Here is a 9,657-nt window from a genome sequence, read left to right as displayed (position 1 = left end):
GCACGCAGGAGGAGAAACTGTGCGTCTGGTTGGAGGGAAAAGGGAGGGGCAGGAGCTGATAACTTGGCCAAGTGTATTCAGCCGATAAGAGGCAGGGCAGAATCGAAACCTAGCACTGTCTAGAACCAGAGCCTTGCTCATTCTAATATCACAAGTGTCTCTGTGATGCATCAGGTGTAAAAATAAAAATCTCCTTATGAAATTCAAAGAAAGGATGACAATTTTTCTAAATGCTTGCCAAAACCTTGAAGAAAAGTATCAAAGATCATAAATTCAAATAGGAACTTATTAAGTGTGAATTATGCATGCCTGGGGCATGGACGTGGGACAGTCTCTGTCCTCGGGAAGATCACAAAGGCAGATAAAGCAGCATAACTCACACGCAAATAGAAGACTGCTCAGTGCACTCAGAGTGAACCACAGCGTTGCACCGAATGTGACCTGTTGACAAAGTGAGAACACAGACGGTGCTCTGGGAAGGAGGCAGCCTGAATCTGGAGAAATCGCACCCGTCACCTTGGGCCTCCGTAGCCTCCCCTGTAGAATGAACCAGCAGCATCTGTCGTGAGGGGCTGTGGGAGAAATGGGAAAAACACTGTGACAAAGAATGTCCGCATAAACCCTCACCTGTTATTTTTTCTCTCTCAGACGTAAGCAATACGCCAAAGGAAAGGTCAATGACCTATGTCTGAGAAGTCTTCTTAGGAAAAACAGAATGTTCTGGAACACAATGATGGTATGAAAAGAAGTGTTTTTTGTGGGTGTGTCACTTTGCAAGTAGATCAAACCCACACTCTAGGGGTCATGGGGCACTTGGCCTCAGTGAGCCTGTGAGTGGCTCTCGCTGCTTCCAGAAGCTTCCAGCATGTCTGATAGATTGTGTGGATTTAGGAGGTGCTGGCTCCTAGGTGGCTCATAGCTGTGCTATGGCAAGTCTCACCTTCATGGGAGTATTGTCACCCTGCCAACAGACGGTCCCCCACCCTGGGAAGCCTTTGATGCCCCAGCATCCACTGGGTGGATATTCTAGAAGGACATACTTTAAACCAATACGTGGCAAGTGACGCTTTAAAGAAATTTTCTGTGTGCTTCACTTCAACTATAAAACTTTGGAGTGCAAACTCCACTGGCAGAAAATAGAATATTCACATCTTCCACCTGAAAAATTTGTTTGATTCATGGGGGCCAGGAACCCCAGCAAACAAGACTCTTAAGTGTGTCAGCATAAATCTATTTAAAATTAGGACCAATAAGATAACTCTGTTTACTTAGTTCACTATGGTACTCTTACCAGCTGTATCATCTCAACCACATTCACCAACGTGAGGAGAGAATGCTGGTAAAATACTCTTTTCCTTGATATGTTGAAAACTGAGAGTTTATTTTATACTCAAATATTTTTAGTACACAGAAAGTACTGGGTACATTTTCATTAAATAGAATAAAAGGGAATGCACATTTGACTCATTATTTTATTGTTCATTTTAAATAATTCAAGTACGTTATAATGGGCTAAGTAATAAGAGGTAAATAAAGATAATACTCTACCCCACCTCCAACCCGTTGATGAGGGGAGCTATGAAGACGCTGTGGCCATTTTAACCCACTAAGAGAGACTATCAGAAGAGAATGAAACACTCAATATGGCAGATGGTGATAATCGCTTGAAGAAAAACAGCAACATAGCACATCTTGATGAGGGGGCAGGTGCCACGTTATGCCACGTGGTCAGGACAGACCATGATGAGGTGTCAGGGGCCGGGAAGAGCCACATGGTCACGAAGATGAAGACGCCTTGGAATGCGGGCGGGGGCGAGCTCAGGCACAAGGCGCAGGTCTGAGCGGCCAGGTCTCGCAGACGCTGTCAGGACATCTGCTGTTACTCCGCGTGGAATGGAAGCTGCCTAGAGGGCTTTGAGTCAGGGAGAGATTTAAAACGTTCAGTCTGGCTGCTCTTCTGAGAGTGACCTGTGAGGCAGAGAGAAGAGAGGCCCACGGGGGGCTATTCCAAAGGTGCAGATGGGAGGAGAAGCTCGTGTGGACCAACGAAGCTGTGGAGGTGTTGAGAAAGCCTCTGCCAACGGGTTTGATGTGGGACGTGAGAGAAACAGGGGTCCTGGTGGCTCCCAGAATTTGGCCTGAGCTACTGGACGTACCAAGTTGCTGTCACAGACATGGAGAGAGTGCGGGAGAAGCAGGTCCTGGAAAGCAGATCAGGATGTAATTTTGACCGTGACTCTGAGTTGCCCATTAAGCACTCAAGTGGAGATGTAAAGAAAACAGTCAGTGAACAAGTCTGAGGATCCAGGGAGAAGTTCGGCGTGCGGGGGGGACATAGACTCGGGAGCTGTGGGCTTCCAGATGGCATCTAAAACAAGAAGACTGGATAGGATTGCTGTCACAGAGGGTGACTGTGGACAGAAGTGATGTCGCCTCCATGCCCTGGGGCTCGCTGGTGTTTATAAGTCAGAAAAACCAGCAAGAGAGACTACAAAGGAGACCCGTGAGTGGGAGGAGACTCAAGAGAGCGTGAAAACGAGAGAGGCAGGTGGAAAAGTGCTCCGGGAAGGTTGCCCAGGCTGCCGACGGAACAAGTGAAGCCTCAGAGGGAGCTTGACCAAGAACTGATGTGATATCCACGGAGAAACGTGCGCTGGGAGGTGGGGAGAAATCAGACTGGAGCAGGATGAGGGCAAGTGGCAAGGGAGGAAACAGAAGCCACGACTATTGACTTCTTTAAATTGTAGTAAAATATACACGACGTAAAATTTACCATCCTAACCCTTTCTAAGTGTCCAGTTCAGTGATGTCAGGTGTATTCACACTGCTGGGCGCCCATCACCACCATCCAGCTCCAGAGCTGTTTTCATCATCTCAACCGAAACTCTGTCCCCACTAAACAACCACCTCCTCCCCCCGCAGCCCCTGGCACCACATTCTACTTTCTGTCTCTATGAGTTTGATGACTCTAGGGACCTGTCTAGGAAAAACTCTCCCGCTCACGACACTTCTGACACCGGGCGTGTGGGTTTCCACACTGGGCAATTCTGACGCTAACTGCCTGGAGTTAGTGCAGACCCCACAGGTTAAGTCCACGGGACTGCCCCTCGTTACAGGCCACTCACAAGTATAGGGTCCCTAGGTCACCCACACTTCTGTCTAACTACAGATCGGAGGTTCCCATGAGCCCTCCTCAGGTTTGACGGTTTCCTGGAGTGGCTCACAGGACCAGGAATACAGTATCCTTAGGATTGCTGACTTATTACAAAGGATATTTTAAAGGATACAGATGAACAGCAAGATGAAGAGGTACATGGGATGAGATCTGCAAGGGCCCTGAGTGCAGGAGCTTCTGTGGCACATGAATTCCAGGGGATATCAGAGCTCTGTGTCAGGACCCAGGGTCCACGACTGAATGTTAGCAGGAGCAGGGGCAGAGACCAGTGTGTATATTTCTCGTTATTTCACAGGACCTCATATAAGTGGAATCACACAGGATTTATCTTTGTGTGACTGGCTTATTTCAGTTACATAATGTCTTCAAGGTTCACCCATGTTGGAACATATGTCAGAATTCCCTTTCTTTCTAAGGCTGAGTAATAGTCCGTTGTATGGATACAGATTATTTTAGCCGTTCGTCTGTTGATGGACACTTGGGTTGCTTCCACCTTTTGGCTATTATGAATGATGCTATTATGGACATGGGTGTGTAAGTATTTCAGTTCTTTTCGGTGTATACCCAGAAGTGGAATTGCTGAACCATATAGTAATTCATTCTATTTTTAAATTTTTGAGAAATCACCACACTGTTTTCCATAGTGGCTGCACCATTTTACATTGCCACAAACAGTGCACAAGGGTTCCAATGGCTCTCAACAAATTTTGATTATGTTTTAAACAGTTTGATTGTAAAGGGGATCAGAAAAAGTGAGTAAATTGAGAGAGATATGCAGAAAACAGATGGTTTTAAGTAATCCAGTACAGAGAGGGGAATTTTTGATGCAAAAGACAGAGGAACAATTGCTTTGAGTAGGCAAGAGCAGAAGGGATCTGGGGCAGCTCAGGTCAGGCATTGGAATGAACTCAGACTTTAAGGCAAGGCAAAGCTTTAATAGAGGCAGAGGAGACAGGTCAGAAGGAGGAAGAACACACATCAGAAACTTCCCAGACATCCAGGTGTAGCCTCAGGTGTGTCTCCCAGTTGCAGAGGACACGTTTTTTTCTTTGGATTTGAATCAGCAAGAAACAGGGGAGATACCTCAGTCTTAGGGGGCCAAGGCACCGGTCTACTGAGGGATCTTATGCCCCTGTGGTCACATTGCTAAACCAGGCAATGCAACTGGTTAAACCAGGACTAAACTATGCGCATGTGCATTTCCACTAAACAATGTAGACAGGCTGATACCAGGTGCCTCCAGGGGAGTTTTGCACCTTAAAGAACACAGTTCAAATGACTGGCTAGTGCATTTCTTGCGTATGTTGGCCGGGGTCAGTACAAGGGTTCAGGCATCCCTGAAGAGAAGCGTAGAAGGATCAGAGACCAGCTACAACAACCCTATCCTTACATGAGATCCGATGCACGAGCAGCCAGGCGGGTCTTCCCATAGGAGCCCAGACCCTCCACCACAACAGTGAGAAGAAAGGAAGAGATGCAAGTCATGGTACACATGACAGTCTCTCCTCACTGGTTTTACTTCCAAGTGAAATAGGAGAAGAGACTTGACTGTGAGGAGGATGGGGGAGGAGTGTTAGAAGTTTGTAAAGAGAGTGGAAAATATGAAATATGAGTGGGTAGAGTGGGAGAATTAGCCCACAAGGAAACGTGGGTGGTTGCTGGGCATCGACGGACCTCCTTGAACAAATGTCTGAGTGAAGGGCGCTTGGCGTGGCGGTGTGCTCCTCTGCAGTCTCGTCCACTTGCCTGGGTGCAGAGTGTGCGATGTGCTAACATTTAAACAATACTTAGCACATGGACTTAACAAAGGTCGAGGTTTTGCTAGACAGGAACAACAGAGAGAGGAGAACGGGAATGGAGAGTGGGCATAAAGGAATGGTTACAGTGATGGAACACGGAATTTAAGCTGAGAGTGGAGGAAATGTGCTCACGAGGGCATGGGAGAGAATAGACGTGGATTAATGTGTGGGCACTCCTCACGGTCCTGAAGAACTTTTAGGATAATAGACTGGTGAGCAGAAGACAGGAGAGGATGGTTAACAGGAGAACCAATTGGAAGGAGATTCTAACAAGGTAGTAGGCCTTTGTCTTTGATCAATATGCCAAGTATCTTCCCAGGAAGTTGTTTTTCTCTGCCTGTTTATGGTCTTTACATCATGTAGACACATATATCATTCGTGTGAAGGATGCACCTCCATCACAAGGTTATGCGAACATTGCAAACCAGAACGGCTCCTGGCATTTGAGAAGTCAGGAGTCACTGCTCCCCCAGAAGCCCGTTCTCCAGGGCTCCTCTGCCCGTGAACGGCGCAACCAGGTGTACAACACCTTGACCTGAACAGGTGGAGACATCTCTGATAAACTCCCTGAATTTTCACCCCACGTCCAATAATCGCTGGGTTCAGTGTGTTCTACTTCCTGGTTGTCTCTTGATTTCATTACAAATCCACATTTCTGTGCTTCCATTTCCTTCTTTGTAGCATGGGGAAAAGAACAGTATTTTCCTCATAGAATTGTTATCTAAATAAATCAATACACTTAAACTGTACTTAGCACATGGAAAATGTTTGAAAATGTGAGCATGTGCCACTGAGACGGTGCTCTCCACTAACGTCGCTCTGTCCCACCCACCCTCACCTCCCTCCTGGGCCAATCCTCCCTCCCACCTCAGGGCCCTCACGGCTGCCGCTCCTTCTCCGCTGCTCATTTCTGCTCATCTTTTTACAGCAGATTAAGTGCCATTTCCACAATAAAACCTTCTCAGACCTACCTGACTGCAGACTGGGTCAGCTCTCATGTTCTATTTTTTAAAACTTTCTAATTAGTCTAACTAATTAGTGTGCTTTGATCAGTTTGCTATTTGTGTGTCTTTTGTTTCATATCCACCTCTTCCAGTAAAACCAGGACTGTGTCTGCTTTTTCACCACAGTGTCCTCTGGTGTATGGTAGTTTAAACTATTTTTTCTTACACAAATCCTGAAGATAAAAACAAACTATGTGTAATGTTTAACATTTATTAGAGTGTGTAAAGACAACACTGGATGCCCTCATTGCCACTGGTTTTACTTTAAAGCAGGGATGACATCAGCATATTTAAAAGCAGTGTGACTCAGGGACACCCCCTGCCCCATTGAGAACAACCTCCAGCTGCAGCTCTGGGTCAGGGGCCCGCAGACCTGGACCACAGGAGGGGAGGTGGGGTGCAGTCTGGGTCAGGAGCCTGCAGACCTGGACCACAGGAGGGGAGGTGGGGTGCAGCTCTGGTCAGGGGCCTGCAGACCTGGACCACAGGAGGGGGGGTGGGGCACAGCTCTAGTCTGGGGCCTGCAGACCTGGACCACAGGAGGGGGGGTGGGGTACAGCTCTAGTCAGGGGCCCGCAGACCTGGACCACAGGAGGGGAGGGGAGGACAAAGCTCTGGTCAGGGTCCCACAGACCTGGACCACAGGAGGGGAGGTGGGGTGCAGCTCTGGTCAGGGGCCTGCAGACCTGGACCACAGGAGAGGAGGTGGGATGCAGCTCCAGTCAGGGGCCCTGCAGACCTGGACCACAGGAGGGGAGGTGGGGTGCAGCTCTGGGTCAGGGTCCTGCAGACCTGGACCACAGGAGGGGAGGTGGGGTGCAGCTCTGGTCAGGGGCCTGCAGACCTGGACCACAGGAGAGGAGGTGGGGTGCAGCTCTGGTCAGGGGCCTGCAGACCTGGACCACAGGAGGGGAGGTGGGGTGCAGCTCTGGGTCAGGGTCCTGCAGACCTGGACCACAGGAGGGGAGGTGGGGTGCAGCTCTGGGTCAGGGTCCTGCAGACCTGGACCACAGGAGGGGAGGTGGGGTGCAGCTCTTGTCAGGGGCCTGCAGACCTGGACCACAGGAGGGGAGGTGGGGGCAGGGAGAGGCTGCTGGGACACTCGTTTGCTCGGCAACACCCCGGGTACCAGCCAGTACCATCCCTACCTTGAAGTCTGTTCAATCTTCTTCTGTATAAATTGTGTGAAAATCCTGATGAAGAAACCAAGCAGAAACTATAGAAATTCAACAATATAGATTCATAGGGGATGAGAACAGAGTCCCAAATTTGAAACATCAACACTTCATACAGAGAAAAATGCCTGTCCATGTATGACAGAATCCAAATAGATAATGTTTCAAATTAAATGTTAGAGTAAATTAAGGGAAAATTAGCTAAATTGCCGTGCTGTTTGTAAACACTACACTTACTTTCCTCACTCATTGGCAGGGGTTAAGAGAGCATCTCACAAGTGCAGCCACTCCGTGCTTCAGTATTTGCTGCGGAAATCTTAGGTCACAGGAGGGGTAAACGTGCTGTGAAGCAGCTAGTCTGTTTTATGCGTCACGGTTGCTTTAGAAAACCTTCAGGTATTGCTTTCAGTTTAAGCTTGCTTACCTCTTTTATCAGTTTTCAAAACTTCCAAAGTTGTGGTTTTACCTAGAAAACATTGCCAAAATACGCCTAATCCACCCCCAAGTCCTTTCTCGTATCCAGGAGCCTTGCCTTTCACCCTGAAACGTTAATCACCCCTGGGCAGCTGTGGTCATTGGTCAGAATCTATGAATGTTGGAGGAATAGCAAAGCTGAAGCTGACAGGACAGCTCCTTTATAATAACACAAAACTTTAAGATCTCATGCATCAAAACTGTTTTTTCTGTAATACCATGTAATGGAAAACATGATATGGGAAATCAACTTTCAAATGATTTAATTGTTGACTAGCATGGAGCATAAATAACAGGGCTTTCATGTTCCCTTCATAAACAGAAGCACCCACGTCTGTCGAGGCCTCAGAACCTGGGTTGGCATGATCATGCTCACGTATTAGGGATGGTGAAGAGTGATCTCTGAACACCTTGCCAGATGGTTGCACTGGGCTTTTTGTTTGATCACTAAGCAGCAAACATCCCATCCAGAGGCTTGTTACACGTTTCTAGAGGGATGCTCCCTGAGGCCCCGAGCGTTGCTTTATCATCTACAAAATGGAGAAAAGTATAGTGTTTGCCTCACCTGGTGGCACAGGGTGTTGGAGAGGATCAAATGAGCAAGACCAAGCGAAGACAAAGAAACTGGTCGCTAAATTCCACAAACACCGGACAGAATTTCGATCCAAACACTACAGCTTTAGGGATGCTTTGATGTAAACATCTTCTATATGACAATGTGGAACATTCTAGAAGCTAATGTTCTTTCTTTCTTAAAAGAATAGAGTTTATTTGGGATTATAGAAAAGTTCTGCACTTAAAGATTATGAGAAAAACTCAAGTGGCAAAAATGAAAAGAAGCAGGGCGTTGGGAAACAGTTTCTTATAACATGTCTAGCATGACAAATTTTTAAATAAATAATGCTATATGTATTTTCATAGACAAGAAATAAATTTGACTATTTTCATTATAATGAAGTACAAAAGATAAGAGGGAAGTACGATTTTGAGCAGGATTAATCATGCATCATTAGAGGTAAGAAGAGATGGAATCCATGTATAATCCAAACGCTTTATGTTAATTGCTTCAAATTCTTCCCTGATAGAAAATATTTTAACTAATTAGAAAAACAACAGAATCTTCACTAAAAAACCAGCCTGTAAGGAGTGTGCATGGTCAGTCTTCACCAGACCAGACCTCTCACTGCGAAGAGAGTAGACGCAGGCGTGAGGGAGGAGGGAGAGCGAGGAAAGCCAGTGGCCCGTGAATCCGAAACGGGCCGACTTGGAGCTGTAGAGCTGGAAGGAGGGTTGGGATGGAATCCTCCAAAACCAAGCAGTGATAGCAGCTGGTGGGGGATTCACCAGGAATGAGGAGCTGAAAATTAACATTCTGGAAAACTCAAAGGGATCCCAAGAATTCTGGGAGTGAGAAGTGCATGGGCACCAGACCTAGAGCAAACACTCTCTCCCAGGAAGGATTTGCACGGGGATGGGGAATCTTTGGGTCTCAGGACCGTGCCCGTGTCTGAGGATGGCAGCCTGGGCAATGGAGTGGGCTCCAATAGGTAATGACCCACAGTTTACCAGCAATCTCTGTCACCGCTAAGAGGGGGTCCACGGGAGCCTGCACACATGTGCCATCTATGGATTCTGCAGCACTAAGATATGCTTTTGTCCAGCAATAGAGTGGCTTCCACTCTGAGGGAGCCATTGATTTTGTACGTTAGTGCGGAGGGGGTAATTACTGCTAGCATCTCATAAATAGGGAGAAATTGCAGTAAGACCCATTGTTTTCTGCAGATACACAAGCACAGGCATTGAGTAAGTGGACAGATGCAGTGTCATCCCAAATGCCATCTTTGCAATCAAACAGGGAGCCTGAGGCTATGTGTGTCCTGCCAGCTAACGTAAGACCCAAGACCATCTTCTAGAAAGTTACGTATGAGCAAACAAATCCATACACTTCCTGACTGTGATTGGGCTAACACGATGTAATTGAAAAATAAATGAAGCCATAAAAGTTAAACAGACAAATTAATAATTAAAAC

This window comes from Diceros bicornis, chromosome 12 (genome assembly GCF_020826845.1).
Source record: "Diceros bicornis minor isolate mBicDic1 chromosome 12, mDicBic1.mat.cur, whole genome shotgun sequence".
Taxonomy (NCBI): Eukaryota; Metazoa; Chordata; class Mammalia; order Perissodactyla; family Rhinocerotidae; genus Diceros; species Diceros bicornis.
Note: the sequence above shows the minus strand (reverse complement) of the source record.